Raw genomic sequence first — 19,142 nt, 5'->3', positions numbered from 1 at the left:
GACTGTGGGTGATATTAGGGGACGGACACTGAACGTGTCCCATTGACATTCCTCTCTCTGCTATTTTACTGCAGATGTTTACCCGTTTATTCTACATTGGTTAACGGCTCCAGTAAAATTGGCCCTGTGTCACACCGAGCTGAGCTCATGACCCGATTTGGCATCTATCGCAAAGGCCCCGTGATTCCCTCACCCGCCTCCATTCCTTCCTCAGCCTATTGCCATTGAAGCCCTCATCAATGCCTCTGTCCCCTCCAGACTTCATTCCTCCAATGCACTCCTGGCCGCCCACCCAACCTCCATCTTCCATAAACGTGAGCACGTCCAAAACTCTGTTATTCATGTCCAACCAGCACCAGGTCCTGCTCGGCCTCGCTGACCCTCACTGCCTTCCAGTTCCTTAAAATTAAAGTTCTCATCCTTGAGTTTAAATCCCTCCATGGCCCACCCCTCCCCGTCTTCACACCTACAGCAAGCCCACCAATGACCTCCTCATTCATCGGACACTGGCCTCTTTTGCTGGGACTACCCTCTCTTGGTTCCACTCACCTATCTGAGCAGAGCCAGGAGAAGCTTCTCTTCCCACCCTATCACCGTTATCTCTGATGTTTCTAAAGGTTCAATCCTTGGCTCCCTCCTCTTCCTCATCTACATGCTGCCATTTGGTTACATAGTCCGCAGACATGGACCAGCTTTCGGGTGGATACTGACAAAACTACCGCCTCTCTTGACCCTTCGTGCGGGACAGAGATCTGAGCTTTTCTATACACAAATCGTTGAAGGTGGCAGTCCAAGTTGAGAAAGCTGTTAAAAATGCATGCAGAATCCTGGGCTTTATAAATAGAGGCATAGAACACAAAGGCAAGGATATCATGATGAACCTTTATAAAACACTGGTTCGGCCACAATTGGAGTATTATGTCCAGGTCTGGGCCCCGCACTTTAGGAAAAATGTGAAGGCCTCAGAGGAGGTGCAGAAGAGATTTACTGGAATGATTCCCGGGATGAGGGACTTTAGTTACATGGATAGACTGGAGAAGCTGGGATTATTCTCCTTGGAACAAAGAAGGTTGAGAGGAGATTTGAGAGAGTTGTTCAAAACTATGAGGGGTTAGACAGAGCAGATAGAGAAAAATTGCTCCCATTGGCGGTAGGGTCAAGAATCAGAGGACATCAATTTAGGGAGATTGGCAAAAGAACCAAAGATGTCATGAGTAAAACCCTTTTTACACAGCGAGTGGTTCTGATCTGGAATGCACTGCCAGAGGGGATGGTGGAGGCAGATCCAATCATGGCCTTCAGAAGGGAACTGGATAAGTATTTGAACGAAATAAAAATGCAGGACAACGGGGAAAGGGCGGAGGAGTGGGACGAGGTGGATTGCTCTTGCATCGAGCCGGCATGGACTCGATACAAAGAATGGCCTCCTTCTGTGCAGTCACCTTTCTATGTCTCTAAGACTCCAGTGTTTTTTGTTTGTCAGACCCACATTCTGTTTTAGATGGGACACAATTTCCTCCAGTTAAAATTTGGAAAATCCGAGCTACCGATTCCATCCCACCCCTGGCATATTGATTGGTGAGTCTCTCACCACTCCCGTCTTCCACTTCTGGCAACTTGTGTATCCATAGTTCATTTGTCCTTCTTTTGACAGCCGTGCCTTCAGCCATATCCACGCTCCAATGTGGTCTCCGTAAGCCCCTCTATCGTCCTCTCCACGTTTCAGGTGCCGGCCGTGGCTCAGTGGTAGCACTCTCACCTCTGTGTCAGAAGGTTGTGAGTTCAAGTCCCATTCCAGAGACCTGAACACATAATCCAGGCAGACACTGTAGTGCAGTTCTGAGGGAGCATAGCGCTGTCGGATGTTTAGTACTGAGGGAGCACAGTGCTGTCGGATGGTCAGTACTGAGGGAGCACTGTGCTGTCGGATGACCAGTACTGAGAGAGCACTGTGCTGTCAGATGGTCAGTACTGAGAGAGCACAGTGCTGTCGGATGGTCAGTACTGAGGGAGCACAGTGCTGTCGGATGGTCAGTTCTGAAATAGCTCTGTGCTGTCGGTTGGTCATTACTGAGGGGACACTGTGCTGTCGGATGGTCAGTACTAAGGGAGCACTGTGCTGTCGGATGTCAGTACTGAGGGAGCACAGTGCTGTCGGATGGTCATTACTGGGGGAGCACTGTGCTGTCGGATCGTCAGTACTGAGGGGACACTGTGCTGTCGGATGGTCAGTACTGAGGGAGCACTGTGCTGTCGGATGATCAGTACTGAGGGGACACTGTGCTGTCGGATGGTCATTACTGGGGGAGCACTGTGCTGTCGGATGGTCAGTACTGAGGGAGCACTGTGCTGTCGGATGACCAGGACTGAGGGAGCACAGTGCTGTCGGATGTCAGTACTGAAGGAGCACAGTGCTGTCGGATGGTCAGTCCTGAAGGAGCACAGTCCTGTTGGATGGTCAGTACTGAGGGAGCTACTGTGCTGTCGGCTGGTCAGTAGTGAGGGAGCACTATGCTCTCGGATGGTCAGTACTGAGGGAGCACTATGCTCTCGGATGGTTATAAGAACGTGACGAATAAGGAGCAGGAGTAGGCTGTACGGCACCTCGAGCCTGCTCCGCCATTCTATCAGATCATGCCTGATCTTCAACTTCACCTCCACTTTCCGGGCCTATCCACATATCCCTTCATTCCTTTAGAGTGCAAATGTTCATCGATCTCAGCCTTGAATGTACTCAACGACTCAGCATCCACACTCGTCTTGGTTTGAGAATTCCAACGAATCACAACCATCAGTGAAGAAATTCCTCCTCCTCTCAGTCCGAAATCGCCCACCCCTTATCCTGAGACAATGATCCCAAGTTCTAGACTCTCCAGCCAGGGGAAACAGCCTATCAGCATCTATCCTGTCAAGTCTTCTAAGAATTTTATAATTTTCAATGAGATCACCTCTCATTCTTCTAAACTAGAGAATATGGGCCTATTGTTCTCAATCTACCCAACAATGAGGAAAATTGCCCAGGTGTGTCCTGTCCACAAAAAGCAGGACAAATCCAATCCTGCCAATTACCGCCCCATCAGACGACTCTCAATCATCAAAAAAGTGATGGAAGGTGTCGTCGACAGTGCTATCAAGCGGTACTTAGTCTCCAGTATTCTGCTCACCGATGCTCGGTTTCGGTTCCGCCAGGATCACTCGGCTCCAGACCTCATTAAAGCCTTGGTCCAAACATGGATAAAAGAGCTGAATTCCAGAGGTGAGGTGAGAGTAACTGCCCTTGACATCAAGGCAGCATTTGACTGAGTGTGGCACCAAGGAGTCCGAGTAAAATTGATGTCAATGGGAATCAGGGGGAAAACTCTCCAGTGGCTGGAGTCATACCTGCAACAAAGGAAGATGGTAGTGGTTGTTGGAGGTCAATCATCTGAGCACCAGGACATTACTGCAGGAGTTCCTCAGGGCAGTATCCTCGGCCCAACCATCTTCAGCTGCTTCATCAATGACCTTCCCTCCATCATAAGGTCAGAAATGGGGAAGTTAGCTGATGATTGCACAGTGTTCAGTTCCATTCGTAAATCCTCGGATAATGAAGCAGTCCGTGCCCGCATGCAGCAAGACCTGGGCAACATCAGGCTTGGGCTGATAAGTAGCAAGTAATATTCGCGCCAGACAAGTGCCAGGCAATGACCATTTCCAAAAAGAGAGAGTCTAACCACCTCCCCTTGACATTCAACGGCATTACCATCGCCGAATCCCCAACCATCAATATCCTGGGGGTCACCATTGACCAGAAACTTCACTGGACCAGCCACATAAATACTGTGGCGACAATAGCAGCTCAGAAGCTGGTTATTCTGCGGCGAGTCACTCATCTCCTGACTCCCCAAAGTCTTTCCACCATCGACAAGGCACAAGTCAGGAGTGTGATGGAATACTCTCAACTTGCCTGGATGAGTGCAGCTCCAACAACACTGGAGAAGCTCGACACCATCCAGGACAAAGCAGCCCGCTTCTTTGGCATCCCATCCAACACCCTAAACATTCACAGGATGCACTGCAGCAACTCGCCAATGATTCTTCGACAGCACCTCCCAAACCCGCGAACTCTACCACCAGAAGGAAAAGAGCAGCAGGTACATGGGAACAACACCACCTGCAAGTTTCCCTCCAAGTCACACACCATCCCGACTTGGAAATATATCGCCGTTCCTTCATTGTCGCTGGGTCAAAATCCTGGAACTCCCTACCTAACAGCACTGTGGGAGAACCTTCACCACACGGACTGCAGCGGGTCAAGAAGGCGGCTCACCATCACCTTCTCAAGGGCAATTACGGATGGGCAATAAATGCTGGCCTCGCCAGCGACGCCCACATCCCATTAACGAAGAAAAAAATCTCTCCCCTTATGACAACCCTCTCATCCCAGGAATCAATCTGGATGACACTCGTTGCACCGCCACTAAGGCAAGTATATCCCTCCTTAGATATGGAGACCAAAACTGTGCACAGTACTCCAGGTGTGGTCTCACCAAATCCCTGTACAATTGTAACAAAACTTCCGTACTCTTGTACTCCAACCCTCTTGCAATAAATTCCGACATACCATTTGCCTTCCTAATTGCTTCCTGTACCTGCATGTTAACTCTCTTTTTTTGTGGACAAGTTCCCCCAAATCTCTCTGAATAACAACTTTTAATAGTTTCTCACCATTTAAAATATATTCCGTTTCTCTATTATTTCCACCAAAGTGAATAACCTCACATTTCACCACATTATACTCCATCTGCCACCTTCTTGCCCACATATTTAATCTGTCTCTATCCCTTTGCAGAATCTTTATGTCCTCCTCCCAGCTTACTTAGCCACCTAGCTTTGCATCATCAACAAACTTGGTACATTGGTCAGTACTGAGGGAGTGCGGTACCGTCGGAGGGACAGTATTGAGGGAGCACAGTACTGTCGGAGTGGCAGTACTGAGGGAGTGCTGAACGTTCGGAGGGGCAGTAATGATGGAGCGCGACAATTTCGGAGGTGCCAACATTTGTGGGACACGTTAAAGCGAGGGCGCATCTGCCCTCTCAGGTAGATGTAAAAGATCCACCGGCAATATATAAAATAGTGTAGAGGAGCTCATCCTGGTGTCTTGGCCAAAATTTATCCACCAACCAACATTACTGAAACTGATTTTCTTCTCATTTATCTCAATGAAATGTGTGGGAGCTTGCAGTGTGCAAATTGGCTGCCGCGTTTCCTACATTACCACAGTGACTGCACTTCACAATGTACTTCATTGACTGTTTTGGGAGTCCTGAGGTCTTGAAAGGCGCGATATAAAGACAAGTTCTTTCCTTCTTTCAGACCTCCCGTGAAACCCATCTCTTGCTCCAAGCTTTTGTCAACCCTCCCAATTTCTCCTTCTTTTGGGCCTTCTTTTGGGCACTATTGGGTCCTTCTCTCCTCTGCCAAAACTGCTCACTATTCCAGGATCATCCTGGAATGTAAAGATAAATCCCGGCTTCTCTTCACCACTACAAACCATCTTCTTAAACCCCTCTCCCCTGCCCCCTCCACCCTCACCTCCAACGAAAAGTGCGAGAAGCTCATGGAATTCTTTGTCACTAAGATGGAGACCATCCGTTCAGCTGCCTCGCTTCCCCGAGCCCACCGAGGCAAACTTCCCCTACGGCTCCCCCCTGCCCTCGCCCTGAACTCACATCTTTCTCTTGTTTCTCTCCTGTCTCCCCTCATCTTGACCATGAGAACCACCTCCTGCTCCCTCAACCCTATTCCCACTAAACTGCTGACCACCCAACTTCCCTGCTCGGGCCCCATGTTAGCTGATATTATTAACGGTTCCCTCTCCTCAGGTACTGTCCTCCTCCACTTCAATTCTGACATCGTCACCCCCTCCTCAAAAAAACAACTCTTGACCCCTTTGTCCTTATAAACTATCGCCTCCATCTGCAATCTCCCTTTCCTCTCCAAAGTTCTTGAACGTGTTGTCATCTCTCAAATCCGTGCCCATGCTTCCCACTACTCCATGTTTGAATCCCTCCAATCAGGTATCCGCTCCTGTCACAGTACTGAAATGGCCCTCATAAAAGTCACAAATGACATCCTATGTGACTGTGACCGTGGTAAACTATCCCTCCTCATCCTTCTCGACCTGTCTGCAGCCTTTGACACGGTTGACCGCACCATCCTCCTCCAAGGCCTGACCTCCGTTGTCCAGGTGGATGGGACTGAGCTCGCCTGGTTCCATTCTTAACTATCGAGTGGTAACCAGTGAATAACCTGCAATGACTTCTTTTCCTTCTCGAGCATCGTTACCTCTGGAGTCTCCCAAGGACCAATCCTTGCTCCCTTTCTATTTCTCATCTACATGCTGCACCTCGGCGACATCATCCGAAAACACATCAAATTCCACATGTAGAATGACGACACCCAGCTCTACCTCACAACCACCTCCCTCAACCCCTCCACTGTCCCTCATTTGTCACATTGCTTGACCGACATTCAGTACTGGATCAGCAAAGATTTCCTGCGACTCAATATTGGAAAGAGCAAAGCCATTGTCTTTGGTCCCTGCCACAAACTCCGTTCCCAAACCAGCGACTCCATCCATCTCCCTGGCCATTCGCAACTTTGGCGTCCTATTTGACCATGAGATGAGCTTCTGAACATATATCCGTTCCATCACTAAGACCGCCTACTTCACCTCCCTAACATCACCCGTCTCTGCCCCTGCCTCAGTTCATCTGCTGCTGAAACCCTTATCCACGCCTTTGATACCTCCAGACTGGACGATTACAATGATCTCCTGGCTGGCCTCTTATCTTCCATTCTTCATAAACTTGAGCTCATCCACAACTCTTCTGCCCGCATCCTAACTCGCACCAAGTCCCTTTCTCCCATCACCACGGCCCGCATCCTAACTCGGACCAAGTCCCTTTCTCCCATCACCACGGCCCGCATCCTAACTCGGACCAAGTCCCTTTCTCCCATCACCACGGCCCGCATCCTAACTCGCACCAAGTCCCTTTCTCCCATCACCACGGCCCGCATCCTAACTCGGACCAAGTCCCTTTCTCCCATCACCACGGCCCGCATCCTAACTCAGACCAAGTCCCTTTCTCCCATCACCACGGCCCGCATCCTAACTCGGACCAAGTCCCTTTCTCCCATCACCACGGTCCGCATCCTAACTCGCACCAAGTCCCTTTCTCCCATCACCACGGCCCGCATCCTAACTCGGACCAAGTCCCTTTCTCCCATCACCACGGCCCGCATCCTAACTCGGACCAAGTCCCTTTCTCCCATCACCACGGTCCGCATCCTAACTCGGACCCAGTCCCTTTCTCCCATCACCACGGCCCGCATCCTAACTCGGACCAAGTCCCTTTCTCCCATCACCACAGCCCGTATCCTAACTCGGACCAAGTCTCTTTCTCCCATCACCACGGCCCGCATCCTAACTCGGACCAAGTCCCTTTCTCCCATCACCACGGCCCGCATCCTAACTCGGACCAAGTCCCTTTCTCCCATCACCACGGCCCGCATCCTAACTCGGAACAAGTCCCTTTCTCCCATCACCACGGCCCGCATCCAACTCGGACCAAGTCCCTTTCTCCCATCATCCCTGTGCTCGCCGACCTACATTGGCTCCAGATCCGGGAGCGGCTCGATTTTAAAATTCTCATCCTTGTTTTCAAATCCCTCCATAGCCTCGCCCCTCCGAACATCTGTCACCTCCTCCAACCCCACAACCCTCCGCGACCTCTGCGATCTTCCAATTCTGGCCTCTTGCGCATTACCGATTTTAATCGCTGCACCATTGGCGGCCGTGCATTTTGCTGCCTCGGCCCGAAGCTCTGGAATTCCCTCCCTAAACCTCTCCACCTCTCGACCTCTCTCTCCTCCTTGAAGGCACTCCTAAAAAACCTACCTCTTTGACCCCTGTTCTAATGTCTCCTTACGTGGCTCAGTTTTAAATTGTGTTTGCTAATCGCTCCTGTAAAGTGCCTTGAGACGTTTTCCTACGTTAAATGAACTGTATAAAGGCAAGTTGTTGATGTTCATGTTTCAGTTTGTAGAGGGGTCTGGGAGAGTGAGTAAACATGAAAAAGGGGTTCCATGGACTGTAGATATCCAGACAGTCCCCTGATTGTGTCATCATATAGAGGGATGTCTGTGAGTGAGCCAGTTTGTAAAATGGTTCCGACGACTGTGGATATTCAGGAAGTTCCCAGATTCTGTCATTATTTAAGGGGGTCTGTGGGAGTGAGTCGATATTTACAGGGATATCAAGGACAGTAGATAGTCATGGAGTCCCCCGATTGTGTCAGTATTTATAGGGGTTTGTGAGGCAGAGTCGATATTTCCGGGATACCAAGGACTGTAGATATTCAGGGAGTCCCCCGATTGTGTCAGTTTTTACAGGGGGCTGTGAGAGTGAGTCAATATGTAAAATGGTTCCAAGGACTGTAGACATTCAGGGAGGCCCCACAAATTGTCAGTATTTACAGAGGTCTGTGAGTGTGAGTCAAAATATAAAGGGGTACCAAGGACTGTAGATATTCAGGGAGTCCCCAGATTGTGTCATCATTTACAGGGGTCTGTGAGAGTGTGTCGATATTTATAGGGCTACCAGGGATTGTATATATTCAAGCTGTACTAGTCCATGTCAATATTTACAGGGGTCTGTGCGACTGATTTAATATTTACAGTGTTACCAGGCAGTGCACATATTCAGACAGTCCACAGATTGTGTGAGGAAATCCAGAAGTGGATCAATATTTTAAAGTATCCAGAGCCTTTCTCATAGTCTGTATGAATAATTGAAGTGAATTCCAAAGACTGTGCGAATATTTACAGTGGAATCCAAAGTCTGTGTCATTATTTACAGGTAGATCCAGAGACTGCCCCCAATATTTACAAGAGGATCCATAGACTTGCCAATATTGACGGGGTATCTAGAGATTGTACCAATATTCGCAGAATGGTCTCCAAACTGACCAGTAGAATGGTTCAGTTCCCATCTCTGAGTTTAAACCCATCCCTTGTTAAGTGTGTAGAAACTCTCTGAAATTAAAGGGTTTCACTCAGAAATAAGCTGCAATCTGTAAATGAAGCTGCTCTCCCTTCACATCAGTGCTGTCAGACTATGGGTCTCATAGATTCTCTTCTTCCAAATATTTATTAAAATAATGTACTGGGCTTTGGGTTTTCCACCTGTGTAATATTTGGTTAAATATATGTTGTGATATAAACATTGTTGGATTTAAAGTTGTTAACTGAATCTGTTTGTTCAGTGACTGTAATTAATGTCAGCCTCCATGGGCCCTACTTGTGTCAATGGAGTGTTTCTCCCTGCTATTAATAAGCGACTACTTTCAACATGTTATCCCATAGTGTCAGTGGGAGCATCACCTCCAAGGTGGCCGACGGAACACGTCACGCTAGATTTATGTGCGCGCATTCCGGACGCCATCTGGGCACATTGGAAGGCCGCATAGCGCCGATACAACGGGTGTTACACGACCCAGTTTATAGCCCAGTGAGCTGGCACACCGGGGGAGGCCTCACAGTTTTGGAAATGCAGTGAAATACATTGAAGTGTTTATAAATACAGAGAGCTGACAAACCAGGGGAGGCCTCACAGTGTTGCAAATGCAGTGAAATACATTGACGTGTTTATAAATACAGAGAGCTGACATACCAGGGGAGGCCTCACAGTTTTGGAAATGCAGTGAAATGCATTGAAGTGTTTATAAACACAGGGAGCTGACATACCAGGGGAGGCCTCGCAGTGTAGGACACGGAGTGAAATACAGTGAATTGTTTATAAACACTGAAAGCTGATACACAAGGGGAGACCTCACAGTGTTGGGCACGGAGTGAAATACAGTGAAGTGTTTATAATCACTGAAAGCTGATACACAAGGGGAGACCTCACAGTGTTGGGCACGGAGTGAAATACAGTGAAGTGTTTATAATCACTGAAAGCTGATACACAAGGGGAGACCTCACAGTGTTGGGCACGGAGTGAAATACAGTGAAGTGTTTATAATCACTGAAAGCTGATACACCAGGGGAGGCCTCGCAGTGTTGGGCACGGAGTGAAATACAGTGAAGTGTTTATAATCACTGAAAGTTGATAGACCAGGGGAGGCCTCACATTGTTGTACAAGGAGTGAAATACACCGTAGTGTTTATAACACAGAAATCTGACACACCAGGGGAGGCCTCACAGTGTTGGACACGCAGTGAAATACAATGAAGTCTTTATAAACACAGAAAGCTGACACATAGTTACATTGGAAGATCGGAACAGGATTAGGCCATTTGGTCCCTCGAGCCTGTTCCACCTTTCAATGAGATCTGTGACCTAACTCCACATATCAGCCTTAGCCCCAAATCCCTTCATACCTTTGGTTACCATAAATCTTTCAATATCAAATTTATAATTAACATCTGAGCTAGCATCAACTGCCGTTTGATGAAGAGAGTTCCAAACTTCTCCCACCCTTTCCCTGTAGAAGTGTTTCCGAACTTCACTCCTGAAAGTCCTGGCTTTAATTTTCAGGCTATGCCCCTAGTCCGAGACTCCCCAAACAGCGGAAATAATTTCTCTCAATCGAACCGATCAGTTCCTCTTAATACCTTGAAAACTGCGATCAAATTATCCCTTAATCTTCTAAATTCCAGGGAACACAAGCCTCGTTTGTTTACTCTCTCCTCGTAATTGAACCCTTAGTGCCCAGGTATCATTTCAGTAAATCTGCTCTGCACTCCCAAGGCCAATATGTCCTTCCTAAGGTGTGGTACCCAGGACTGAACACAGTAATCCAGCTGTGGTCTAACCAGGGCTTTGTATAGCTGCAGCATAACTTCTACCCACGTATTATGGTCCTTTGGATATAAAGGCCAGCATTCCATTCGCCTTTTATGATTATTTTCTGCGCCTGTCCATGATATTTTAATGATCTATATACATGGACCTCTAAGTCTCTTGTGATTTTGTGATTTCAGTTCCCACTGCTGTTTCCCTGCACCAGTTACAAAGTACAGTCCTGGTCCCACTGCTGCTGAGACCCTGTGCTTCTGCCATCTCAAGCCTTCATTTCTCCAACACTCTCGTCACCTCACATATTTAAATTAGCTGAGCGAGGACATACCACCTGGAATCACAAAGCCTTTCCCTGATTTCTCTCGGTGTGACCCGTCCAGTTAAAGAGGCCTCATTCTGTTATCTCACGGTGTGACCCAGCCAGTTAAAACAGTCTCACCCTGAGATCTCACGGTTTGATCCGTCCAGTTAAAGGGGGTCTCACCGTGTGGTCTCACGGTGTGACCCGTCCAACTAAAGAGGCTTCAACCTGTGATCTCATGGTGTGACACCTCCAGTTAAAGGGGCCTCACGCTATGATCTCACGGTGTGACCCGTCCAGTGAAAGAAGTTTCATCCTGTGATCTCACGTTGTGACACCTCCAGTTAAAGGGGCCTCACCATGTGATCTCACGGTTTGACCTGTCCAGTTAAAGGGGCCCCACCCTGTGATCGCACGGATTGACCCGTCCTGTTAAGGGGACGAGAGAGAGACAGAGGAAATTGTCCCAGCTCCAGAAAAGCATGCAGGATCTGCTCCAGCTGCAGTCGATGGGGATCGATGTCGGGGAGGAACTCAGAGAGTTGAAGGGCCAGAAGTCTCAATCTTCACCTCCGAGGCCTCAAAGATCACCTTTTGGTCCAGAGTCCGCTCCGTGGGGCAGGACGAGAAGTGCTCGCGCTTCTTCTTCCAGAAGCTGCACAGAGAGACCTCTGATGATCAGCAGACTGAAGGAGGAAGAGAGCTCGGTGACGTCTTCACAGACCGACATACTGAGTGTCAGCAAGTCCTTTTGTGCCGGGCTGTATGACGCGAAGCCCAGAGACAGCACAGCCTCTCAGTCCTTCCTGTCCTCTCTCTGTTTGAGGACAGCGAGCGGGAGACCCTGGATTGGTCACTGACCTTGGACGAGTTGACAAAGGCCGTCCAGTCCTTCGAGAAGAGTAGAAGTCCGGGTAACGATGGTTTACCGGTTGAGTTGTTCTCAGCTCTGTGGGACTGGAATAGTCCAGACCTACTGGAAGTGTATGGGGTTACGCTTCTGGCAGGCAGCATGTCAGAATCCATGAGGAAAAGCATCATCATCATCATCTACAAGCAGAAGGGGGAGAGGGAAGAAATTAGAAATTGGTGACCCATTTCCTTGCTAAATGATGACTTGAAAATTCTGTCTGCGGCCATCGCCAACAGGCTCAAGTCTGCTCTGGAGAGGTTGATCCATCCGGATCAGTCCTGCACGGTACCCGGCAGGAAGATCTCTGATAGCCTTGTGCTGCCCAGGCATACGATCGCCTACGTGCAGGACAGGGGGCTAAACATGGAACAGGAGAAGGCCTTGCTCAGAATATCTCACACCGACATGATGGACGTGCTCTCCAAAATGGGCTTTGGGGAGGGAATCCGCGATTGGATCCGACTGCCCTATGTGGACATCCGCAGCACATTCCTAATCAATGGGCGGGAGTCGGAGAGTTTTCCAATCAGATCTGGAGTCAGGCAGGGCTGTCCTCTCTCCGCGGTCTTGTTCAAGTGTTGTATCGAGCTATTTGCCCCGTCCATCAGGAAGGGCACAGGTATCAGGGGGATGACGATCCCAGGCAGCGGAGGCTCTCAGGTTAAGGCCTCCCTGCACATGGATGACGTCACCGTCTTTTGCTCCGATCAGCAGTCGGTCCACAGACTGATGGGCATCTGCGAACAATTCGAACTGGCCTCGGGGTCCAGAGTGAAACGCAGTATGAGTGAGGCTACGTTCTATCGCAGGTGGGAGACCGGATCCTTTGTCCCTTTCACCGTCAGGTCCGACTACCTGATTCAGGGGGGCCCTGGCCTCCACCAAGCCATGGGGGGAGCGGGTAGCCAAGGCGAAACAGAAGCTTGGTGTGTTGGGGGGCTCAATAACGGGCAGGAACCTGGTGATAAAGTGTGAGGTGCTCGCGGTGTTGCTCTACGTGGCCCAGGTCTGGTCCATTCCCCACCGCTCGGTCGCCACAGTCACCCGAGCTATCTTCCACTTTGTCTGGAGGTCCAAGGTAGAATGTGACCACAGGGACACCATGTACAAGTCCCCAGGCAAATGGAGCAGAAGCGTCCCTAATGCTGCCCTGATCCTGATGGATATTTTTGTGTGTGGCTGCCTCAGGATGTGTGTAGAGCCCCGGTACACAAACAGCAAGTGTCACTACGTGCTGAGTTTCTACCTGTCCAATACACTGAGAAAACTGGGTCTGGCCATGCTGGCTGAGCAGACGCAGGATGTACCTTCCAGCTAGACAGTCCCCCACCACTGTCCCAGGTGGAGAATTTCCTGAGGAGGAACCACTTCGATCACAAGGCCGTCAGACAGTGGTCGACGAGGAACGTTCTGGGGGTCCTGCAGGAAAAGGAGAGGGTGGATCCGATCGGGCAGTTCCCCGACCAGACGGTTGATGCCATTTGGCAGAACATCTCGTCGCTGGAACTGACCAACAGGCACCAGGATGTGGTCTGGATGGTGGTCAGAAGGACCCTCCCAGTGCGGTCCTTCCAACATGCACGGAATCTCAGCACCACCTCGAGCTGCCTTCAAAGCTGCAACGGGGATGAGACCGTCGTCCGTCTTCTGGTGGACTGAACCTTCACGCAGAATGTGTGGAGAGAGATGTGTTTGTCTCTGTCCCAGTTCATCCCCAATACCTCGGTAACACAGTACGCTGTGCTCTACGAACTGTTCCCCAGAACACAGAGAGAGATATCAACTGCTACTGGAAGACCATCAACTTGGTGCAGGAGGCCCTTTGGTCTACCCAAAACCTACAGGTTTTCCAGCTGAAGGAACGGTCCACGACCGAGTGTTGCCGACTGGCACACTCCAAGGTCCAGGGGAATGTGCTGCGGGACGCACTGAGACACGGTGCAGCCTATGCAAGGGCTCAATGGGAAAAGGCTACTGTGTGAAGCCATCCCACCTTTTATTATACAGAATGTATTATAAGAGATGGACTGTGTTTTCTATTGAAATAATGGGATAAGACTGTGTGCGATCTGTTTTGTATTGTTTTGAATTGAAATTGCGATTTTTACCCTGAACTGTAGGTATCCTTAAATTTTATGAAATAAAGTATATTTTGAAAATAAAAAGAATTGATGCTAAAAGGGATTCCTTGCAGCAGCGAGAGACCTGTCCGACTGACTGAGAGGTGTTTTTTTCCCTGAAAGTTCGTGCGGTTTGACGTGTTGTTGCTCAAACGCGCACCCTGCTAGTGAGCAGAGGCAAATGCTTGAGAAAAACAGGCGTGTTCGGACAGACAAGGAAATTTTCAAGGTTTGAGAAAGGAAAAGCCCCAACATTTTAAGCAGTGAGCAGTCTGTAAAGTTAAGAAAGCGGCCTTGAGCTCAATACCGCTAACTCCTAAAGCACGCTCACTATTTTGAGACTGACTCGCTACCTGCTCATACCACAGCGCTGTGGGACTGTAAACTGCTACTTGATCGGCCAGTGGAGCAATGGGTAACGTGTCTGATCAGGGTTCAGAGATTTGTTGGTTCAATTTCGACCTAGATGGATGGTTTTTGCAAACTGCCGATCAGTTTTTGATTTTACACCTTGCAAACTGTCCGACTTGGTAGTGTTGCCTGCTTATTTTAGGTCAAGTGTCTTCTTAGCGCAGCAGGCAGTGCGTCAGTCTTATAATCTGAAAGTCCTCAGTTCACTCCTCAGAGAAAGCATCATAAAGCTTTTCTTTCCATCTCTCACCTCATCTTTCCATGAGATCAATATCAAGAATTTTTCTTCCTGCAGCATACCAAAAGATTTGCTGCCCCTTGACCTCCCTGTACCGTAGCACGCAGTGAAGCTTAAAAAGTACATGGATCATGGGCTCGCTGAAAACTGACGCCACTTTCGTATCTGGACAATTGACCCAAGTCAAAAGGTGAGTCGAGAATGCAAGGATCGATCCTGCAATCTCTCACATGCTCAGCGAACACTCGACCAGAATCATAGAAAGGTTACAGCACGGAAGGAGGCCATTCGGCCCATCGCGTCCGCTCCGGCTCTATGCAAGAGCAATCCAGCTAGTCCCACTCCCCCACCCCATCCCCGTAGCCCTGCATTTTTTTTCCTTTCCATGAATGAATCACCCCCTCGAGCAGTGCATTCCAGATCCTAACCACTCCCTGTGTAAAAACGTTTTTCCTCATGTCACCTTTGGTTCTTTTGCCAATCACCTGAAATCTATGTCTTCTGCCCCTTTACCCTTCCGCCAATGGGAACTGTCTCTCTCTATATACTATGTTTAGACCCTTCATGGTTTTGAAAATCTCTTTCAAATCTGCTCGCAACCCTCTCTGTTCCAAGGCGAACATACCCATCTTCTCCAGTCTATCCACGTAACTAAAGTCCCTCATCCCTGGAATCATTGTAGTAAATCTCTTCTGCACCCTTTCTAAGGCCGTCACATCTTTCCTAAAATGCGGTGCCCAGAAGTAGACACAATACTCCAATTGTGGCCGAACCGGTGTTTTATAAATGTTCATCATGACTTCCATACTTTTGTCGTCCACTTATGAAGCCCAAGATCCCGTGTGCTTTTTAACCACTTTCTCAACCTGTCCTGCCACCTTCAATGATTTGTGCACATACACCCCCAGACCTCTCTGTTCCTGTACCCATTTTAGAGTGTGCCCTTTAGTTTATATTGCCTCTCCTGTTTATTCCGAACAAAATGCATCACTTTGCATTTTTCTGCGTTAATTTTCATCTGCCACATGTCCGTCCATGCAACCAACGTGTCCAGATCCTCTTGAAGTCTATCACTATCACTGCTTACTACCCTTCCAAGTTTTGTGTCATCTGCAACTTTGGAAATTGTGCCCTGTACACCCAAGTCCAAGTCATTAATATATATCAAGAAAAGCAATGGTCCCAGCACCGATTGTATACCTCCCTCCAGTCCGAAAAAAACAACCGTTGACCACTACTCTCTGTTTTGTGCACCTTAGGCAATTCTGTATCCATGTTTCTGCTGCCCCCTTTATTCCATATTTCAGATTGTTCCTTGTAAATTGCCCTTCACAGTAATTTCTTCGCACACGCCTCCAAGCAGCTCCACGACCAGCAGAGAAATCTTGCCTTGGGTTGGCGCCCCCTGAAAACAATCAATACTTTACTCCAATTGGCGGTATCGAGCATCAGCAAGTGAGCAATAGCAGAACGTGACTCACAGTAATCGTGAATGATGCTGAGAAGAGCCAGAGCCTGCAAAAGGCAGACGAGGTCACCGCAAAGGAACAGCGGCACCGAGCTCAAGGGAGCAATTAGAGCCGTGTCTGTCTGATTGACTGATGGAAGGCTTTTTTGCCTGAAAGCGGTTTGAAGTCTTGTTACTGAAAGGCACTCCCTGCCGGTGAGCAGAGGCAAATGCTCGAACAAAAAGCCGTGCTCGGGCAGACACAGAAAGCTTTAAGGTTTGAGAAAGGAAAAGAGGTCTCCTGTGCCTCAGCACCAACATGTTAAGCTCTCGGCTGCCTGTAAAGTTAAGAGAGCGGCCTTGAGCTAGTAGCTACTTACTCCAAAAGCACGCTTGCTTCTTCGAGCCAGAATTAAACCAGCAAACTAAAGATGACTTTGCTTTGTTTTCGACTACAGTCCTCTGCACTCCTCGGTGAGCGATCGAAGGGAAGCCGCAAAGATTGCTCTCTTTGGTGATTGTTCACCGTGCTTTATTTCATAAAATTTAAGAATCCACAGAGTTCAAACTAAACACCACAGTTTCAAAGCAATATAATTCAAAATAATGCATAACAGATCGTACAAAATATGATCCCAATATTACAATTCAATTACATTTCATATTTTATAATACATGGTGAACAATACAAGGTGGGATGGCTTTCCACGGTTCCCTTTCGCCTTAAAGCCTTTGCGTAGGCCGCACGTCGCTTCAGTGCGTCCCGCAGCAGGTACTCCTGGACCTTGGAGTGTGCCAATCAGCAACACTCCGTCGTGGACAGCTCCCTCAGGTTGAAAGCCAGCAGGTTCAGGGCGGATCAAAGGGCCTCCTTCACTTAGTTGATGTTCTTCCAGCAGCAGTTGATATCTGTCTCGGTGTGCGTCCTGGGAAACAGCCCACAGAGCGCAGCGTCCTGTGTTACCGAGGTGTTGGGGATGAGCCGGGACAGATACCAACGCATCTCTCTCCACAACTCTGGCCCGGGAAAATTGGAATCAAAGATTGGCAGGCAAAACTGTAATCGAACAATGGGCGGCCTTTAAAGAGGAGATGGCCCGGGTACAGTCTGGGTACATTCTCACGAGTGGGAAAGGTAGGTCAACTAAAGCCAGATCTCCCTGGATGACGAAAGAGATAGAGTGTAAGATGAAGCAGAGAATGGGGGCGTATGGCAGATGTCAGGGTGATAATACAAGTGAGAACCAGGCTGAATATCGAAATCTCAGAGGAGAAGTGAAAAAGGAAATAAGAGGGGCAAAGAGAGAATATGAGAATAGACGGGATTCTCACACAAAAAGGGAATCCCAAAGTCTTCGACAGGCATATAAATGAAACGGGTAGTAAGAAGTGGGATGGGGCCGGTTTGGGACCAAAAAGGAGATCTACGCATGGTGACAGAGGGTATGGCTAAGGTACTAAATGAGTCTGTCATTACCAAGGAAGAAGATGCTCCCAAAGTCGCAGTAAAAGTGGAGGTAGTTCATCTATTGGATGGGCTAAAAAATGACAAAGAAGAGGTAACAGAAAGGCTGGCTATGCTTAAAGTAGATAAGTCACCCGGTCCAGATGCGATGCATCCGAGGTTGCCGAAGGAAGTAAGGATGGAAATTGCGGAGGTACTGGCCATAATCTTCCAATCATCCTTGGATACGGAGTTGGTGCCATAGGACTGGAGAATTGCAGATGTTCAAAAAAGGGTACCAGGATAAACCCATCAACTACAGGCCAGTCAGTTTCACCTCGGTGGTGGGGAAGCTTTTGGAAAAAATAATCAGGGATAAAATGAATAGCCACTTGGACAAGTGTGGGTTAATAAAGGGACAAATTGGAAAGCCCTTCCAAAGAGCTGGCACAGGCACAGTGGGCTGAATGGCCTTCTCTTGTGCCGTACCTACTATGAAAATATGAAACTATGAACAAAACAATTTCAACAACTTCAACGTCATAAACCTGAAAAAGAATGGCAGCCAGTATGGCAGCAATCTTACTGAGGGACAAACTGGACATCTTACTGAGGTGCAAAGCGGCTATCTTACTGAGGGGCAAGGCAACCAACTTACCGGCGGGCAAGGGGGCAATGTCAAACAAATTGGCCGCCATGAAACTTAAACAAAATGGCCGCACATATCCTGAAACAAAATGACCACCAGAAAGGCAGCCATCTTAATGAGGGGCAAGGTGGAGCTTGTTCTGGTCAGAGACACGGAGAGGGTTCATTTGCTGTTCCTGTTAAATCACTGTTGCACTATAGTTAACGATACAAACTGAGTGAGACTGGCACTAGCTGATGTTTAACACAAAGACAGCGGTGCAGTGAGGGAATTAAACACCAAAACGTGAACTTCTGCTGAAAAAAAAGGATTAACGTTTGTTTTTTTTTTGACGTAATGTTCACGGCGAAGGAGAGACCAGACAATCGTACCAAAGGTCAAATTAGCCATTTTGTGTAGAGAATGCAATTCTAGCTTCTATTAAATCAATCAGATTAAAATTGGACTCAATGTGAATGTGGTTCTGATCTGGGATTGTGTTTATTTCTCCATTATTATTTAATCTGAAACAATAACAGTATTTGTAACTGTAACAGAGCAGAAGAGTACTGCGGGACCCTGTCACAAGTAACACAGCACAGGGGGTAAGACTACAGTATGATTTATCACAGAATCCAGCAGCTCACTAGGAAAGTTACACATGGCACAGATGGAGAAGCGAAAAGGTGCAAAGTGATTTTACACTTCAATTTGGAGCAATGATTTTTATCTCCACAAGGTTTAATTTTATAATTAATTCAATGCGCTCTTTTTCCTGAAGAAACTTCAGG

This window comes from Heptranchias perlo, unplaced genomic scaffold, assembly GCF_035084215.1.
Source record: "Heptranchias perlo isolate sHepPer1 unplaced genomic scaffold, sHepPer1.hap1 HAP1_SCAFFOLD_47, whole genome shotgun sequence".
Classification (NCBI taxonomy): Eukaryota; Metazoa; Chordata; class Chondrichthyes; order Hexanchiformes; family Hexanchidae; genus Heptranchias; species Heptranchias perlo.
This window is presented reverse-complemented; position numbering follows the sequence as displayed.